This window comes from Carassius auratus, chromosome 2 (genome assembly GCF_003368295.1).
Source record: "Carassius auratus strain Wakin chromosome 2, ASM336829v1, whole genome shotgun sequence".
NCBI lineage: Eukaryota > Metazoa > Chordata > Actinopteri > Cypriniformes > Cyprinidae > Carassius > Carassius auratus.
This window is the reverse complement of record NC_039244.1, coordinates 14548602-14570362: the sequence shown is the minus strand read 5'-3', so window position 1 is coordinate 14570362 and position 21761 is coordinate 14548602.

Below are 21761 nucleotides of genomic sequence, written 5' to 3'. Positions count from 1 at the left end.
GTGTCATTGACAAGTCACAAAGAGTACACCAAGTTGATTTGATAACAGCGCACCAATTGGTCAAACTTGATAAGCCAAGTAATCATGCTTCTAAAGATTGTATTTTTTAGCCATTTCAATTACAATCATCCTAAAATTGCAGTAATTGCTCACTGTTGCATTTGGTGCGGTCCTTCATGCCATGCTTTGCTCCTAAATATGCCGGTGGAGTGCTTGGCCCTGTAATTGCTACTTGCAGCTATATTTTTATATAGTTTTATGGTTATGTGGGGCATGGTTATGGTTAATAATTTTGCACAGTAATCTGACAATAAATGTGGCACACACAGATTTTCACATGCACACCCAGAGTCTCTTTTCTGGCTACACTACGTCTTCAGACCATTGTTTTCAAACCTGCCCTGCACGTTTTGCACACCTCCCTCATCTAACACAGATTCTTTAATAGTTCATGTGGAAAAAAGTTCATGGTAATTGTCCCAGATAATTTCGGTGGAGACACGCCACATATTGGTTTTTCATTATCTTGCTTTACAATTTTGCAATGCTCCCCATCTCTTTATAGTCTCGCAAAAAAAAAAGGAAACACGATTTATTGACTGATATGTGTGTCTGTATGCCGTATTATTTTTAAACCTTTAAAGCCACAGATGCTATTGTGCTTGTGGGAAACCATGTTCAGGTGAAAATAACTGCTATTGCGTACCTTGAAAACCCCCTTGTCATCATCATAATGATTGACATGTAATAAGGAGTAAGTATATACAACCTTACATTTACAATAGAAAGCACTGCTGATCATTACAGTAAGACTCTCACTGTCATTTCTGACTGGATATTTTTTATGGGCAGTAGGCTAATTTGAATGTTATAATTTTTTCAAAAAATATTTTTATTGGCATTTTAGTTGTAGTTTTGTAATTTTACTACTTCATCCTACACGAATTACAGTTAATTGGCAATATCTAATTTTCAGTTTATTATTATTTCTGGTTTAACAATAACATAAATTATTGTAACGGAGTGACAGAGATGCAAGCTTTCATTCCTTGACATGGTCTAAACACAGACAGGGTCGAAAAAGGAGCAAACAGCTACGGTATGGGCAAGACACAAGAATAATCCAAGGGCAACAAGGGTCTCCGATCAGCTGACAATATCCAAAGGGCTAAGCAAAAGGGGTATCCCAGAATCCAGGGTAAAGGGTCAAAACACGAGTAACAGGGCTAAACTATGAAAGACTAAACTATGAAAACTATAAACTTAAACAAGACTATGAAAACTAATGAACACTAGAAACAGAGACAAGGAACCTAAACAAGACTAGGAAAACAAACATGGGATGGCTTGGTATCGCAGCTATCACTAGGGGAGAATATGTGCAGAACAATACTCAGTGTGAAGTCCAATGTTTATAAAGCGTGTCTGATGATTGTGCTGTGTGTGATTGTTTTCAGGTGAATGTGATTGGTGCAATGGAGCATGGGAAATGTAGTCCAGGGTGTAGTGTGAGAGTCTGTGTTGTGGATGATGACTTCTGGTGGTGAATTAACGGAAGTTCAATGACTGGATCATGACGATTATGTTTCAAGTGACCACCTGCCCCTGACACTTCGGTATATAAGGAAACCTTACTGAATATTTGCTTCAACTGAACATACATCAGTCTACACACAACGCTACCCCAAAAACATGACTGTTCTTTTTTTTTTTTTTTTGGACCTTTTTAGCCTAAAATAAAACAATCTGCCATTATTATGATGTTAGCATGCTGTGTTGTCATGAAGCACTGAGTTTATATTGTAATTGCATGACCTATTCTACTGGTCCACAAGGAAATTATAACATCCCTCGTAGCAACTATAGCACATGCAGCTCCACCCAGCAGCTTCAAAGCCTCAAAACTAGTATATTGAAGCACTGAAGTTGTTTGTCTTCTGAACACACCTGTGTATGACAAAAAGGTCAGAATCTTGTTTGTTTGCATTTAATAGGCACGTAATTGTGAAAAGACACACCAGTAGAAAAAAAACCCCCCATGGTACCATGGTAACACGCAGAGTATTGTCATGAATGGCATATGAATAACATAATATTTCAATATCATGGTATATATTGCAGTACCATCACTGCACCATTTTTGTTAGGGTCACAGTTGTAATCCTATAAGACATATATTTGGACTTTGGACCAAATAAGTTATATTTTTGTCAGTAGTAACGGTTATATAATGCACTTGTATTAGATGTATCATAGCTGATATCAAATAACGTATAGTGACCGGCTGTATTTTAAAATATGTCGAGTGAAAGGCGCTGGAGCGCCCTCAGCTGTCTGTGAAAGAAATGACCGCATCAAAATCACTGACATCTCATCAGACGCATTACACAAATGAGCGCAATTTAAATGCATTGCGAGGTTCACGACCCAAAGATAGCATGGGGTCAGTATAAAGATTGATCACTTTTGGAAATCTGAAAATATAATGATCAAATCTTAAATTGGCTCCTCATATAGAGCTGTGGGTGAAGTGCACGAGAGGGGCTTCATCTTCAAACACAGTCGATGTTCTGACATCATGGTGAATGGTTAATTGAGGTAGTCAGCCTAGTGTTTCACACCAGTAATCAGCGAGACGATTAGCACAATAACCATCAGACAGCTAGTAATTCATCAATCCTCTTGTCGTTATTAAGACTTGATTAGAGGGAAATTATAGCATGACAAATAAACAAAATACAGATGTTAATATCTTAATAGCTCTCCCTTGGGCCTGAAACAAGCAGATTATAACAATCAGTCACAAATACTATCAGTCTAAAATGGAACAACAAACATGAGCAACAAGCGTACACACACACACACACACACACACACACACACACACACACACACACACACACACACACACACACACACAAACACACGATTTTCTATTATGATACTTGAGCTAATGATTTTCTATTCCCATAGCCCAAATCCAAACCCTCACATAAAATGTTATCCATTAATACATAATTTATTCACTATTGCATTTGAAATACACCATACTGGAAAAATATTTTCTTTAAAAAATGCATACTAAAATTGTAAAGATAATTATTTTCATGTTATGATCGATAATGATGATGATGATGATGATAATAAAACCAATATTTGTATAAATAAATAGAAAATAAATAGTAATTTTAATAGTCAATTTAAATTCAACAAGTTAATTTAGGTTTCACAATACATAAATGCACAGTAAAAATCAGATTTTTATTTTGACATTTGTTAGAGATAACAATTAACATTAAATTTTTTGAGATGGTGACAAACTACATGTAAAAAAATATGGGAAAATGAGCATGTAAAATTACATATTTAATCTCGAAAAATACATTTAAAAACATATCGAATAACAGCCAATAACTAATATAAACTAATATACTGTAAAAATATGAGAAATTACCATGTACACTCTTAGAGGACAAAAAAGTTAATTATGGTTCTAACTTTATAGGGGTTCCAAATATGAAGCGCTTGATAGAACAATACATTTTAAGATAATATTAGCCTGTAAATTATATGGTACAAGGGTTATTTTAAGATCATTGAGATACTTTTATAGTTTTTATTAACATTTTGAACTAGTTTTTAGTAAACTATAATAACCTTTTACTGTACTTTATATGTTGTGCATCCCTAGCGATTGCCCACACACGTGCACTTTCCACTTTGCTCTCTTAGACCATCCCTATGTATATTTAGTCTTCACTCACTTCACAAAGACATGCTTTAAATAAACATACAGCTTCTCAATACGCTTCTGTACAGTTACCATGTGTATGAACAGTCAGATGAACAGCTCTTTTATGTGGCATATACCTGTAAGTAAACACACTGATTGTGAACACAGAGGAAGATGCATGAGCAGGGATCAGACAGTGCCTTTCTCCCTGAATGTCACTGTCCCGAATCTGCCCAAACCTGTTTTGATCAAACAATTGTGCTTTCATGCAGAAACAGAAATGACTGAAGTGTGTAACCTGGAATAATTAGATCAGTGTGAATGCAAGGCGGATATGAAAATTTGTTATGTGTTTTCTTTAAATGCTACAGAAAACCCATTCATTGCATGATGTACCTGTGTACATAGGCTTAAAGCAAGATGATAAAAGATTTCATTGGCTTCATGGGATTTTATTTTCTCTCAAATAAATACAGATTAATTCCCTCTGGTCCAGTTTGACTTGATTCTTAGCACCAGAGGGCTGATGGCACACTTGTAGCTGCTTTCAAGAACCAGCAGGGGGAGCTCTGAGTATGCGACTATAAGCTGCTTGAGCAAAGTATAGAAAGGTTTCCGGCCACAGGCCATCTAACTGAGTGATCTGCCATGACCTTTCACGGTCAGGGGGGAAATATCAGTGACAAAGGATTATTCCATTTGACATTTCTATCATTCTCCTCCCAATATGCACATGGATAGTTTATATGTTGTTTTTGTTGCCATAAGCACTAGGGCTTGCATTTCAGACATAGCTGATAGTTATTTATAGTTTTTATGTGGATTTTGAACCGTAAAAAAAGTGTAGGACTAATTTTATAGACTTGCATTTCAGAGTTTTAATCTATACAATAAGATGTGCAACATGTTATATGGAGGTTACGTTCATTACATGGGTTCCACTTACACATGCTCATGCATTAAAACATGTCTGTGTAAAATTCAGTTCTTCATTGTTCACATCAGACATAATTGCGGTGGCTCTAATTGATTTGTTTTCATGGCAGAAGATTAGGAGGACCCAGATGTACTCTCGAGTACAGAGGTATTGCTTCCCCCTTTTGTTTTGTGTTAATTCACAAGTTTATTGATGTCATTCCTGGAATGACCTTTTGCTATTACGGCTTTAATACAAAAGAGCTTAAAGCCCAAACAGATGGTTGCTTCATCGGTTGAGGGACTACTCAATGCCTTTGTAAAGCTGGTGCATTTCCCGTCCGCGTTACTACTCATTTTAGCAACAAAAATATACACGCTATGCCATGATGGAGACAGAGGGTCCCTTTACATTCCCTCAGCACAGATATCAAATCACTAGTTCCTTTTTTTCTCTTGCATGTGAATAGAGAAGGACCATAGTTTAAAAAAAAGAAAAAAAGAAAAAAAAGAGAGCGAGAGAGAGGGAGAAATTCCTGGGATGGAGTAGTAAATCCCAAGGGTCCCCAAAGCCCCAGGCTACTACACCTCCACAGACACTCAGATGGAGAAGTATTATGGAAAAAAAAAAAAGAATTTAATAGTAAGGTGTTCTAATGAGAAAGTGGGCTAATGAAAGAAATCAAAATAGTGTATTCTGTTTGCGGACAATATATTCTGCATACAGGAGAAAAATTCATATGCGGGGCAGATCAGCATATTTTTACTGGAATGGGATTCTGAAAGGGACATAATAACAACAGATATGAATCAAACAACAAAATCCATTTCACCATGACCTTTGTGCCCAAAAGAGAGAATGTGTGCATGTGAATGTGAGAATGTGAGAGAGAGAGAGAGAGAGAGAGAGAGAGAGAGGAATGACTATTGTTCCATTAAGCTGCTCTAAAAATAACTACCATTTCTAACCAATGAGCTGTGGCTTTCTATAATGTCCATATCTTTATGCCAATGAGGGAGATATAAATGTGCAGAATGAAAGAAGAGAGGGGGAGGGGGGAGAGAGAGAGAGGGAGATATTGATCACTCACTGGCAAATGGAATCGAGTGTGCTTGACAACACAGGGCTGGGGGCGCACAAGAACATGGCCTTGTTATTCTGTCCACAGGCTCCAAAAAATAACAACATTCGGTTTGAGAATATTCTAATCTTTTTGATTTATTTTTTTTGCCATTTGCTCTACAATTAGATCGCGTGGGCAGTTTACACAGTTGTCAGACTCTAGCAATGGCAGAACAAAAACAAAGTGGTGTTATGTTTTCAGACATTCTACTGTTGTAATGTAACAGTTGTGGACTCCATCAGATGTGATTGCAAATGAGGCTGTTAAGAACATCAGTGACAGTTTTGGACGGTTGAGATACGAGAGAGAATCTCTGCAGGGAATTATTATGCTTCTATTTTTAATCCAGTATCACACGAGGAAGAGTGCTGATATTCAGTCCTTCAGCCTTTTCACAATTCTTTAATAAGTCATACATTAATATTGATCATCTTACATTTTAGGCACAATATAGCCAGATCCATTGTCTTTTATCGCACAGGTGATGAAAACAATTCCAAACAATGTCAAAGCAGAATCAAATGCATGTCCCTAAACAAACAGTGCAGTGGGAGTGTTTTCTCCCCGAATGAATCAGTGTTTTTGAGCAAATTGTTTAAGTGAATGATTCAATGACTCGCTCATGAAAGCTGTCACTTGTTTCGTTCCTGAATGAATCTGTGTTAATGAATGCATCAGCTGAATGAATGATTCAGTGATTCACTTCATTAGAAGCACCACAATTATTAAACTGTGTCATGGGGACTACTGAACAGACATTTATTTGAACAGAAGTTTATTTTAAACTGCAAGTACTGAAAATCAAAATAAAGCTCTGTAAAAACTTGCATTTAACACTATAAGTGGGTTTCATTGGGTAATGAAAGGTTGCACACACACTTGTGGTTTTCATGCCTACCTGAACACTTGGGCCAAATACAGGAAATACGTCATGTTAGTAGACAAGAGGTCAAGTGCAAAGACTGCAAACAAGCCCACTTTTTGCAGACTCTTATATGAGTACTGTGAATTTGGATATACTTCTTTTGTCACATACTGTTTTTCTGCGATCTTGGGTGCAGTCTAGGTCTCCACTTGTTTTGTTCTTAAATAAATCAGGGTTTTTAAATTAATTGGTTGAATTAACGATTTGATGACACCGAACGAACAATGTTTTGAACAAATCGATTGATAACTAGACTCTTTCATTAAGACTTGTTACCATCTACTGGTGTAATGGTGTAGCTTGCAGAAAGAATAAAAAAAATTACTAAACTGCACCGACTGATAGACTGAACAAAATTTCAGCACACTCTGCCAATAAAATTCAAGGACCAGAACTGACCATTGTATAGTGCAAACCATTTTTTCCACAACGAGTATAAGACCCGTTTGAGCAAATAGCAGATCAGATTTCTTCCTTCTTGACATCCCCTCTAATCTACTATCAATCTTTAAATCTAAAGTTACTTTACAAGGCTCTTTGTCATGTTAATAACCTTGTCTAGAGTGTCAGGCCTATGGAAAACAAAAGAGGAATTAAGCCATTAAGAGGAATATTAATATTATTCTGAGTTGTAAACAGGGCTCAGATACGGGCAGCTGACTTATGCACACTCGATGAGTATAATCGTATCTGCTGCAGTTACAAATATTATGTCAAGCTTAGATTAAAATACTGTAGTGTTTGACCCACCGAATTGTATTGTTAGACATCATTTATAAAAATGAAATCTTTTCAAGTTGCTTCTCTTTAAAGATCATGCTGTATGGTAACTGCATTTTAGTATGGAAACGCAGCTTTAAAAACAAGTGCCATACAAGCTTCTTGTTTAGAAATGCTGCAGAAGTTTCTTCTGGTGACAAAATCCATCAAACCTGGACCTTCACGACAGTGGGTGTTTATTATGGCAGGGAATCGCACCCTGGCCAGACGCAGTGGATGCAAATGGAGTGGCACTAGGTTTTAGCAGCCATTCCAGGCAGGCAGCAGAGCATTATGTGGACAGATTGGAGTTGATACATGATTGTGTGAGGGCAGGGACCCAGAAAATGGGCAGTTATTGAGACTGGGCTCTGAGGGGAGGACAATGTCCCATTCAATTGGTGAATGTGACACAAGTGTTGATGATGAAATGTGAAAGGGAGAGACTGGAAACGATGGAATTTGCTCCATGGAGCCTCCCAAGTTTGGAATTTCATCACACTCCACACTTATTTTGTTCGCAGGCTTCATGTTAACTAGCGTTCCCACAGAGTCCTTTCCAGATAAATGATACAAGACATTTTGTTAACATAGCTCATTAAAGAAGAGCATTTGAAAGAGAGTCAGGCATAATTAAACCCAATGAGTGGGCAACTAGAGGATAATCAATATTGATTTTACAGCTGTTTTAGAAGTGCATTGATTAAACATCACTCAGGAATAATCAATGTTTCTAGGTGTACATTACATTAAAATTTTAAAATGAAGTTCAAAACCCGAATGTCTGAACATATAGAGCTTCAAAATGATGGGGTCTTGACAGGACCCTGTTAAAAGGGGGTCACTGCAAACCATACTCTAACAGAGGCAATGACCCAGCAGAAAGAGATCATCAGAGCAAACTAGGTCTGTTGCCCCTCAAGTGGGCTGTGACAGGGGAATCAAAGAACTATTAGAGTGGTATAAGATTCTCCACTGTCCCTGAACTACGTGTCCTTTCTCCTGAAGCTGAGCTTCCGGAACCGACCAAGCATCACTGAACCCACTGATTAGCTCATAACAACCTCTGATCAGGAGTCCACTGTAAGACCACCAAGACACAGAACAGAGTACTAAACCCAAATACTGCAGTGGAAGCTGTTGATGATCTGTGCCCAAAACAATCCATCCAAGCATCCACAGAAACCACACTAGTTCTGAAGCTCTTAATAAATATGCCTCTTCAATGATTCTGGTTATGATTCCGGCTTCTCTTAATGATTCTGCTCTTCAGCTGTTCCATTAACAGTTCTTTTAATTTTAAGGTATGTAACAGAAAACCCAGATTATGCGATCATTCCACTAATAACTGTAAAAAGCAAAACTAACAAAACTTTATATATTCACACATTATAAACAACCAGTCAGTAGGTACACTGATTTAGGTATCGCTAGTCTTTAGTATAACATAACATGCATCCATTGCTTCATGTAGTTTGACAAGAAATAAATGACTTGGGTTCTGTAATAAAAGTTGATTCATGTGCTCGCGATTCATTAAAAAGAACAGGTTCATAAGAGTGTTATGCTTGGGGATAGGATTTCGCTTGTCACCCTCTATGTTTTTGATTCTCTAAAAGAATAATTCAGTCAAGAATTCAGTTGGATATGCTGTATGTTTTATTTAACCAGAAAGAACCAGTTCATAGAAATCATTTATATATTATATATATTTAGAAGTCACTTGATCGCACTATACATTTTGTGTATTTTCCATTCCAACTGAACATCATGTAAATCATATTATTATATGGCTTTTCATTATAATTTTATATAAAAAACAACAACAAAAGAATATGAATATGAATTATCAATGGTGAGACTGTTCAAGACAGCTGAAAAATTAGTAATTGGTTGTGTCAGGTGTTTTATGATAATTATGTAAGATAACAAAATATTTGGCAATTACTTTATTATTTCCGCCAACATAAAAAATGATAATAAATAAAAAAATTATAAGAAATAATGACATACAATTATGACATACAAAAGCAAAATTAGAATATACAAAAGTCATAGTTATGACACAAGTAGTAGTATTATAATTACAATTATTATTATGAGACTTCCTTTCTGACATTTTATGTAATTGTTTTTCTCATAATTTCTAACAGAATTATCTGTCATAATTTTCAGCTTTTTATTTCATAATTAATACATTCTCTTATGTGGTTGAAATTTATGATTTATTTTAGATGGTTGGCGCCTGTTGGCCTATCTAGGTTGTCATGTCCTTCACTGAGCTCTCTGCTTCTTCAAAAGTCAAAGTTGGAGAATGTTTACTTTTATTTACATGGCTTCACAGTAACAGACTCTCCTTTCATTTTGAGAAATCAGCTCAAGTCCTTTGGACACGGGAGAGCCAAAATATGAAACTCCACCAGCATTATGTATATTTTATTTGGTGTGGTTTGTACCTTAGTGGAGTTTCACACCTTCGGTAAGCGCTGTAAGTTATGCTTGGGCTGTATTCTGTTTCACATTCATAATGAGAAGGAATGGAAGAGAGGAATGTAATCACAGCTGTCCGTTATAAAACCCTCCTTGTATTTTGCAAACCACATGCCACACTGGGCTCGCTGTGCCAAGTCAAATAACATGCATTGTATAGTAACATTTACTGCGAGACAACAGCTTGATTGAACATATTCAATACAGACACAATCTCCCATTACACTCCATAGCTCTTGTGGCTTGTCATCAATGTATTGATCAGCAATTCATCATAGGTTGGATTTTATCTTGGCTTTTTGTCTACTAGTAAATAATGATCATTAAAAACGGTTACACGACGTTCCTCATTTTTCAAAAATTACACTGTTTGCTTGTTCTCCACTCCCCCAGTCTATAAATGTCACTGCTATCTCAGTAACAATAACATAACGCTTTTGAAAACTGAGTGACATGCAAGAATGGAGTTTTCAGTGAATACAACAAGCTGGTTTCACCGTGTGAAGATAAATATTTAAGATAGAAATGAGATTTGGCGGAATCTAGGTCACAAGGTTCATGAAAACAAATCCATTCAGGGAATGTTTATAGTGTTTGGTCAAACTGTGCGCTCAACAGTGTTCCCTCTTAGTCTGAAAATTTGAAAGAAGTTGAAAGACCACAACACATAATTAGATGTTCGTCTGTTGAAAGGATGTTTCAGATATAGGCACGTCTGGGTTTGGAAGGGTTTGGACTCCAACTATTTTTGCCGTATGTCAGAAATAGTTGCATGTTAGTATGCTATTCCGATTTTTGTAGAACGTGTGCTTAAATGGAAGCTCTGTATTTTTTGTTGATGTTCCACTGTCCAATATTTTCCTGAAAATATTCTGACTCCTAGTGGTGTGGGTATATCATGACACCAAAGAAGAAGCAGTTGTCTTCATTTAACTGTTCCCTGTGTCCCAATGTTCATACTAAACATCCTAAATAGTATGTGAGATTAGAATAAGTGTGTCCCAAAGCATAGTATGTTGGAAATATTATGCCAAAAGTCCCTGGATGGTCTTCTATTTCAGGTACCCCATGCATCAATCAGAGTGTGCGCAATGAGAGATCTTGAGGCAGGGATGATGCTTAAGTGTCACTGGACGTGCAATTGTTAAATAAAATATAAGGTGAGATGGTAAATCTGTAAATAAGAGCAGAGTTGCAATGCCTGTTTGGTTACGTGCATCAATCGGTGTTAGAATACATTTATTACCAATTTCTCACTGTGTGAATTTGGCAGTATCAGAGTGAAGTACAGGGTAGTTTTGCTTTTTGATTTGCTTTTGTTATTAGGAAAATGTTATATTCATCAAACTAAATGGAGAAACCCAAACCCCTGTTTTGCTCATAAGACTCCAGAATCCACATAGAAAACTGTTAACTTTTATTCTTATACTGTAATAATTTCAAGGGAAGCACACGTTGCAGGGTGACCATATGTTCTCTTTTTCCTTGACATCTCCTGGCCAGAAATTCTAAATTGCCTTATATGTCTGGATTTTGGCTTTGTTTTCCAGTTTTTTTTTTTATATACTTGCTGAAGGAAATGACTGAAAAGTAGTTTAACCAATAGCATGCAGGAATTCTACATAATCGACCAATCTTGGTGTGCAAGAAGGTGGGATCTACAGAGAAGGCTCAAAGCAATGCAGATAAACAGGCCTATAAGGACTATACAGAGCACGTCAACAGGAAAACAAAGGACATTTCAGGCAATTTAGAAATCCCAGCCGGGACGTGTCCGAGAAGAAGAGGACGTATGGTCATCCTTACAAGCTGTAATTGTTGCCCAATGCATTCATTCATTGTGCCTGCTTAACTCCATTATGTGATCTATTCACATAACATACAGTATAAGTATTATATTATAGATGTTTTGCTTACGGACATTAAACTTATCTCTGGCTGATAACAGAATAATTCTAAATTGTTATAATGAAACAAGTATTTTCTGTAAAGCAGCTTCGAAACTATGTATTCTGAAAAGCTCTATATAAACTTGGATTTCAGTATGTTGCCCTCATGAGGTGCTTCACTTCAGACAGAGAGAAGTTATTTACTGCATTGTTTATAGTTTTTTTTTAGGCTGAGCTGCATAACACAAGATAAAATTGAGAAAAAGATTAAACAAGTTTTATATAATATACTCACTGTCGATAAGTAAAATATGCTATTACACAACAGCTGGTCTGAACACAGCACAAAGCATCCCTGTAAATCATTCCTCCATCAAAATTTAACCGGTGTGATATTTACTTATTTTCTATTATACAACCGCTGCGCATAGCAACTCTACCCAAGCCCCTCCATCACACACACACACACACACACACACACACACACACACACACACACACACACACACACACACACACACACACACACACACGAAAAGATACAAATTTAAATCTAAAAACTCATCTTACATTGTTTGCTCTATAAGATTCTGAGCAGAGGATATCAGATGCATGGGCAGAGGGAGCCCAGGTGGAGTGGGAGTGCAATCACTCCAGAAGCAATAAAGAGCTGAAGAGATTGAGGTCTACACTGATCAAATCACACTGTTTCTTCTCATCAAAACGAGCCCACTAATATTGATCTCGAACATAAGAAGCACACGCATCTGAACTCTTTCTCTTAAGTCATCACAGGCTATTACCACATTAATTTTCCCCCTTCTCCATTTCCCTTTAATTAATATTAAATTGAATTTCTAGTGCTGGCCTAACAACTTGACAAATCAAATCAAAGATTTTATAGTCTGATAATACAATACATTCACATCTCGGAGCCAGCAACACGCCTTGACTCTGTTATGTGAAAGCAATCATTACGCCGCTGCTGTCAACAGCATAATCAGATCAAATTATACATGGGACTGTGTTTTTCCCTCTGTAATTGATTTACATTGGTGTTTACAGATTTGCAGAGCTGTCAGCTCAACACTCTCCCAACTTAATTTTTTAAAGCAGATTCCAGTACAGATGCAGTGTATATGCATTTCTTATAAGGTTAGATGGCTGTAGCGTTTTTTACATTGACGGATATTTAAGAGGACGGATGTGTGCTAAATGAATGTGGTACTACAGCAGCAACACAAAAGAAGTAATTTGCCATGATCTCATCAATTCATATCAGTGATATAACTTTATTACTATGGACATAAACTTACACAGATGATACAAAATGAGGCCCAGAAAGTAAGCTGTTGTGGTTAGACAAATACATTTTCAAACATTTCAAACAGACATTTTTACTCAAAATGTTATGCTAATAATTTGGTCACAGACTTCACAAAACATAGCCAAACATGTATGATTTCTAGTAAGGCTTGAATTAGTGTTATAATATGTTTTAGAATACAGTATGTTAATGGGACTATTCTACACTCGAGATGCCCAGCAGCACCTGCACTTCTCAATAGAGCAAGAGCGGAGTACCTTACTGACAGACAGAAACCAGGCGTAACAATCTAACAGCACTGTTTACTTTTGTCCATATGCTCAGGTTTCTGTTACTTGCAATCATTGCAAATTTCCTTTAGGCAGTTCTGGCCCTTTATCACTATGTCTTTGCCGATAGTAAACATGCCGACATATAATAAATACATGTTTTGGTTTCTTTGAACAAATTTATTTTACAAAAATCATCATGATTTTTGCATATCTGCATGTTTCACTTTCAGAAATGTCCAGATACTTAGAGATATATATACCCATCAAAATTTAGGGTGTGTAAGATTCTTTTTAAAGAAGTTACTTTTATTCAGCGAGGGAAGTTATAAAAGCTTTCTACTTCTAATAAATGCTTGTTTTGTACTTTCTGTTCATCAAAGATTTCAACAAGCAGCTGCTTTTGATACTGATAAGATTTTTTTTGACCACCAAATCAGCACATTAGAATGACTATAATATTATGTTTTTAATCAAATATATATACACACACACACTCACAAATTTACATCAACTTGGCATCCTCATGTAAGCTAACTCTCGATCCCCTAGTGAATGAAAGCTCATTATATCATCTTAGTTGCTTCCAGACTAAAAGACATCCTGTTTATTTTCTTGCCATCTTGCCTTTGTGTAAATAATCAAGTTATAATTAATAAAATATAGGATCTAGAGCTTGACCAGAGCATACTTCTGGAAGTTTGACCTCCCTACATCATAACAAAAGTATGTTCTTTTTTAAAAAGTTACAGGACTCTGTAAAACAGGAATGACCCTATCTGTATTTCAGTTTGTCCCTCTGTCTTTTCAGACAAGATGCAAAGTTCCATCAACATGCTAATGTTCTTCATATCGCTCTTGACTGATATTCAAAAAGCTCTGGCAGAAAACAGCTCCTTGCACAAAGCTGACTCACTCATTTCCATTTCTGGCTAAGCCTATTCAAACGCTGAGATGATATATCCATGTATCAGTGTGCACTTTTTTTATTTTTATTTTTTATATTTATAGTGTTAGAGAGAATATATAAGTGTAGAGTGTAGAGTAAAATAAGACCTTTGACACCACACAACAACAGCTCTCCGATTGCTGGCTCTGAATGTTTTTTTATCATTATAGTAGAACTATTTTATTTATTTATTTTTGACTTACAGTCTGAATCCATGAATGTTTTTCTGAACAACAAACAGAAGACTGAGTCATAGTCTGAGTACACTAACCATGAGCTGTTAAATAAAACTGATTCTGTGTAGATGGAACCCAAGAACGATGGAGATTAGATTTAGGTTTATAAATAACAAAGAAATGCACCAGTCACATTTTATTTTATTTGCACATCATGGTAAATAATTTCCTATACGATCAGTTAACAAAATGCCATATAAGTGCTGGCAAATAAAATGAAATGAATCAGCGATATGTGCACATGACTTCATTCAGAAACTGCTTAACTATACATTCTGTCCATTCCAGAGCACACATGATGAAATGAGTGCATACAGAGAGCCTTTTCTTCTTGTCCTGAAGCTAATAATGATCCTTTGATTGTTTGTTGATGTTGATGAACTATTGATTCAATAAAACACACAAAGAAACCTGCAAATTTAACTGATTTGATTTCTTATGCCATATAATTCATTTTGAAGTACAGGTGGGGTTGCAGCCAAGGAAAGGAGCGAGGAATTACCATGGTAACCATAATCTCTGCAGTGTGAGCTTTTCAGACCTCTTTAAGAGGGACCCCCTTCCCAAAATATAAAGGCAGCTCTACATTTTACAGGTTTAAAGGCCAATATTGTGCAAGAAAAGGTAAGATAGACAACATGTTGTTTGCAGAATTTCACCTCATCCTCTGTGGCATGTGGGATGTGAACAGGAAGTGGGGACAGATCACGTGTCTCCCAGGCTTCAGCAAACAAGTTTGATAAATGATTCTGGAGATACCGACAAGAACAACAATTGTTTCAGGCACACTGAAGACAAAATGAAGACTACTATTTTCTACCTGGGCCTTTAAAACAATCAAAGAAATACTGCAGAATTATATTCATAGAATTACAAACAGCGTTTATGCATGTAATTACAGAATTCTTAAATCAAAATCAGTTTACTCAACAAAGGATAAAACATTTCTTTGACCACAACAAAAATTACTTAATTTGTGCTATAGTAACACATCTGAAAACTCTGGGTTTGGTGAAAAAAAAAAAAAATATATACTTATTAATACTATTCAATTCTCCTTAAAATGGAATCATTTTGGAAAATTCAACTACATGTTTGGCTAGCAATGTGGTTTTGAAACATCCTCCAACTATAAACACACACACACACACATGTTTGTTTTTGTGAAAAGTGGGTTCATCCCATAGGTGTAATGGTTTTTATACTGTACAAACTGTATATTCTATGGCCCTACACCAACCCTACCCCTAACCCTAACCCTCACAGGAAACATTGTGCATATTTACTTTCTAAAAAAAAAACTCATTCTGTATGATTTATAAGCGTTTTAAAAAATGGGGACATGGGTTATGTCCTCATAAGTCACCCTCACCTTGTAATACCTGTCATACCCATGTCATTATACAGAGTTGTGTCCTGATAACGACACAAAAACAAGACGAAAAAACAAGACACACACACACACACACACACACATATATATAATTGTTGTAATGTAGCCAAAGCAATTTATGAAAATACAATCTTGGAAAATACTGACTTTGTATTAAGTTCTGCATCAGTTTGACTTGCACTTTTGCATATGCTAATCGCTAAATGCAGATGTGCGCTGTGATCATATACAGGAAAATTATTAGCATTGGAAAAAAACTGTGATCACGCATCCAATTATTGTGTAAAAATGCGGCAGATTCATTCGGTGAAAGTCTGTCTCACTGGTTGCAAAATGAGTCACCTTTAGTTGTCTGATTTGATTCCGGCTAATGCAAAGTAAGCTTGTATTACAAACACACCCTGCCGTATACAATTACAAGTCTACATGGCCATAATGTTTCTGTCTACTGGAATAATATCACTCATGTGACTACTGAAAATGACCAAGAGACAAAGCTCTCAAAGCACAACAGCAAATTAAGGACAATTTCACCTGCCTGCAAAGTGATTTTGACTGACCTTGGGATCAACTGTGAATTATTCATGTATTTATCTTCATAAAATTCCCTCACAAATGTGATTACATTTAAATGAAAGATAGAGGCAATTTTCTATTAATTATGTTAGAGAGCAGGGAAAAATGCAGTGAGAGATGGTTGCTTTGAGAAGGTTTTTTCCCTTATAAAACAAGTGTAAACAGAGACTGAATGATGTCTTTGAGTCAAAAGGAAACTGTGCTTCTGGCTCCGGTCCCAGAATTACTGAGAAAGAAAAGAGGAAAATGAAGTCATATATTAATCTTTGGTAATTGCAGGATACAGTGAGGTATATAGGACAGCCTGTGGACATCATTTGAGCTGAACCCAATGGCATGTTAGTAAAGCACCAATTTTGGTTTTGGCAGTGTACTGTGCTATTAGAAATCCTGGAGGAATGTGAAACCACACAGTTTATCTTTCTGTCTCTTTTAAAAAGAGAAAGAATTAGGATTACAACTCGTGATTGGAAAGGTACAAGGTACTCGAAAAACTGTGAAGGCCTTTCAACATAAATACAGACCCCAGATATTTCACAATGATCGTTTAGGATGTGTTTGGACAGTATATTTCCTCTCCTCCTGTGCTGGGACTCTAGTGCTTTGACTATTTGTAAAAAACAGAGTAGGCTATGACTTTTGAAGAAAAAAAAAAACAGTTTTTAAACTGTTCAACTCAGTCCAAAAAGACTAATTTCTAAGATGAAAGCTAACACTTTGAAAAAAATGTTCTATGTGCAAGGAAATTCTTTAATTAATTAATTAATTCAATCATTCATTCATTATGTATGATTTATACGTATGGCATATGGGGTAACACTTTACATGGAGTCTTCATATGTAGTGGATTATAAAAGTATTTTTCATGCATTTATTACAACAAGGAATCTGCAAAAATTATGATGCATTTTAAAGGGATCATTCACCCAAAAATGACAATTCTGTCATTAATTACTCACCCTCAAGTTGTTCAAAAACCCAGAAGACCTTCATTTATCTTTTGAAAACAAATGAAGATATTTTTAATACATTCTGATTTGTTTACCACAATCAAGGTCCAGAAACATAGTAAGGACATCAGTAAAATAGTCCATGTGACTTAGTTCAACCGCGGTTTTAAGAAGCTATAAGAATATTTTTTTGTGTGCAAAGAAAACAAAAATAACAACTTTGTCAGTTTCTGGACCTTGTTAGTGGTAGTACCCTTGCTGTCTATGGGAAGTTCAAAGAGCTCTTAGAATGCATTAAAATATCTTCATTTGTTTTCTAAAGATGAACGAAGGTCTTACGGTTTTGGAACGACTTGAGGGTGAGTAATAAATGACTCAGAATATTCTCTTTTTTGGGTGAACTACCCCTTTAACTTTGGTTGCAATTATTTATGGAAAAAATATATAATGCATCATTACATAAATTATGAATAACTTTGTAATGCATTACATAAAGTCTTTAAGTAAAGTGTTTGTACAATATTTGTAATGATATTTTGCTTTTTTTTTTTTAAATCGGAGAGCACAATGATACAGTCATAGAAAATAGATACCTGAATTTAAGATTAAACATATAATAACAATCAAATTACAATCTACTTTATCTAACACTTTTCAGTTTATATGCTTTTTTATTTGAGAGATGCAAAGAAATTTCTGGTACTTATGAAATAATAACATTTAAATGATAACATTTAAACATCGCCATATATAAACACATTTACAGACATTACAGTTGCATCCTTCACCATTGACATCGCCAACATATGTTGCTAAAAACTGCTTTCACAACATTAATATTAAGCTTTGTTCTTATGACCTTAAAGAGCTCATCTGCCCAATGACTAACAAGTGCAGGTTCAGTGTGCCGGCAGTTTTAACCCTTCGAATGAGGAGTCACAGCAGAAGTGAGCGTGCATCCTCATTACCTCTAAATGCAATTAATTATTTATAAATTCTAACTTCACATGGCCCTTTCTTTTCGACAGAAAAAAAGCTGCATTTTTATCACATTGAGAGGGCTGTATTAATAAAACATCAACTCTTTGCAATGTAGTCATCTTTATTCCTTACATCTTCCACCAGACTCAGAATATTCTCTTTTAGTGCCACAATGCACTCTAATGAAAAAGAGTGACACGGAGGATTGCTTTTTTATTCAGAGGACCGGGGTGGAATGCACCTCATTTGAACACACCTGGAGGCTGCACAGGGAGGTTAGCGTCATTCATCAAAGAACAAACTGATTCGTGAATGTGAAATCTCTGACACGTACAGCCAGTGTGTCCTATTTCAGGGACAAGGACTGCATTATAGCCGTTCCTCTCCAAAAAACACGACACAACAAACTGAGGAGCCCATCTTAACTCAAGACTCAGCAAACAATATATATGCACTGATGAAGGTGGATCGTTCAAATAAAATCCCTGTCTGGGGTTCAAGCACACCGACACCCTGCACAGGAAACATCTATCTCAATTTTTTAGCTAAATGTGTTGTCTGAGAGGAAAGAACGAGAAAAAGAAAAGAAACTGAAATTAGCCTGTCGACAACAGGTCGACTAGATGCACAGATCCGCGCGGCTCCTCGTTTTTTTTATTGTTCTCATTCGCGCTAAATCTTAGCAACAATCAGTCTGAAATCTCAGCGTTCGAACATCACTCTTAATTCTTTGAAGATTTTCTGTAGTGAGATGTGTTAGTTGAAAGTGGTGACTTCAGTAAATGAGGGTGAAATTTCATGAAATTTCGCCCAGGGCATTCGACAATTCAGAGCTCTCCGTAATGACATGACTGCTGCCAACATGAAAATTCAAACTACAATTCATTGGTACTGACAGATGGAATAGATTGAGAGGAGCATGAGTTTCACAGTTCATTCTAGCTTCTTTATCTCATCATTTAGCACAGATGATCCAGAATAAAGCTACAACACTGGTACACTGGAATAGCATTTATAAACGACTGTTCATGAACTTATTCATGCCTGTTAAACCACAATCAATAAGCGCAAACCTCTTCAAAGCACAGAACTATTGCACTGGACTGTTAATAGCTAATCCGACCCTTTTTGGATGTAGATAGTAAAGTAAACACTGTGGTAGTTGCCGATTTTTTGTCTAAATTGAGAACAGAATTAAATTGGCTATAAAAACTGATAGTATCAAGGCCAAGTTCATAACTGCAAAACATGCAGGATACTGGGTCCTACAGACATTATGCCCTGATTCCTGTTGCTTTTTCAAGAGCTAGGAAAGTTGAAAATAACTCCTTCATGTTACTGGAAGAATTTAAATAGAGAAAAAAGCCATTTCATGGTTATAAACAGCACACCATCAAGACAGAAATCAATTAAAAAGCAAAATACAATGGCAAAATAAATCCTGTTGAAGTAACGAAGCGACCGTTCGAGAATTTCTCAAATCCAATTTGGTGGTTGAGTTTTGGAGACGGAATGTGGATGATTGCCATTTGGATTATGGGGAAGCTTCATTCATGTGTTATTGATTATACTGCTGATGTAATTTTTCCTCTTTAAACATATTACATTCAAATGAAGTCACCATTTGAACTCCCCCCCCCCCACCCCTTATGTGTTTATGCCAGTGTTTATGGCTATATTATTGGAAGAGTAAAACATTCTGAAGCTGAAATAGTTGAACACATATATATTTAATGATGAAGGCATATCCATCTCAAGACAGATTAAGTAATAACATGTTGGAGGTAATAGCATGTTTTTTCCCCGCCCTCACATAACCTTAATAAAAAATACGGAGCAAAATACTGACCCATTTTCACAATTCATAATCCAGTCCCTGGACATTCTGATTCTGGTGCAATATTTTTTTCCACCTCACTTTTCCTAAATTACTGCAACCTTTGTTGACTACCATAAGTTCAGAAGCTTGTTTTCTTGTGGTGAATGGATTCTCCCATGGCCAGCTCCACCTTTCTGCCATTTGAGGAACCTAAATTCATTGATTCATTAATTATATAGGCCTACATAATGGTAAATATTTATTTTTACAAGTCTTATTACATATTCATTATATACCTACTGTTATGAGCCAAAGTCATTTGTTGGTTGTTTCCATTCTGCCCTCTTGTGTTCTCTGTGCATGTTTGTTTCAGATGGGCGGTCCCTGTAGATAATATAACTGGAGGCTGCGATTGGTTCTCCTCTTCACCTGATCCAGATATAAGGACTGCCCCAAACACTCAATTGAGGCCATGATTGTGCCATCGCGTGTGACTCCATTGTTAGCTGTTTGCCTTGTTATTGTTTGTTTGAATTTTTGAGTGTCTTACCAGAGAGATAGTGTGTTGGTGTATAAGATTGCGATTGTGTTCTGTGATCAGCTATATTGTTGCTTAAAGTCCCTAGCTAGTTCAGTCCAAATTGGTACACAAATGGCGCTTTTCCACTGCATGGTTTGGTTCGGTACGGTTCACATTTGGGGGGTTTTCCACTGGGTACAGTACCTGGAACCTGGCACTTTTTTTAGTACCACTTCGGTTGAGGTTCCACGTGAACCGTACCATTACCAAAACGTAACGTGTAAACTCGGCTGATCACTGATTGACCGAAGAGAATTTTCACTACCTGTGTCACTGAACTCGTGACACAAACACAACAGAAATGCTCAGCACAGCCAGCGAAGGAATCTTTTTTAACAACCAGGAAGTACAGACGTTCCTCTGTTTGAAATCAGAGGAGCGGATCCAGGATTTCAGGTGTCACAACAGTAGAGGCAGTCGCAACTATAACGACATGTTTCCTTCCCACTCTAAAGTGATACTAAACTGAGAATTTTGGAAATGCAAACTGAGCTGTGCCGAGCCAAGTCGTACCACACAGTGGAAAAGCACCAAAAGAGCTGAAACACAAATGTTATTTCCAAATCTAATCTTGAGCGAACAGTGCCATAGGTCACAATGAATCATTGTGTTTAGGTCCTGGATCAGCTTGTGTGGTTGAAGGAATCAGTTTAATGATTGATACAATGACTCATAAAGACTCATAAAGTCACTTGTCTCCATCTACTGTCATAATGATATAACCTGCAGAAAGAAAAAAAATCCCCTACACCACCACCAGTTAATTTAAAGGGCAGTTCACCCAAAAATGAAAATCATGTAATTAATTACTCACCTTCATGTCGTTCCAAACCAGTAAGACCTCCA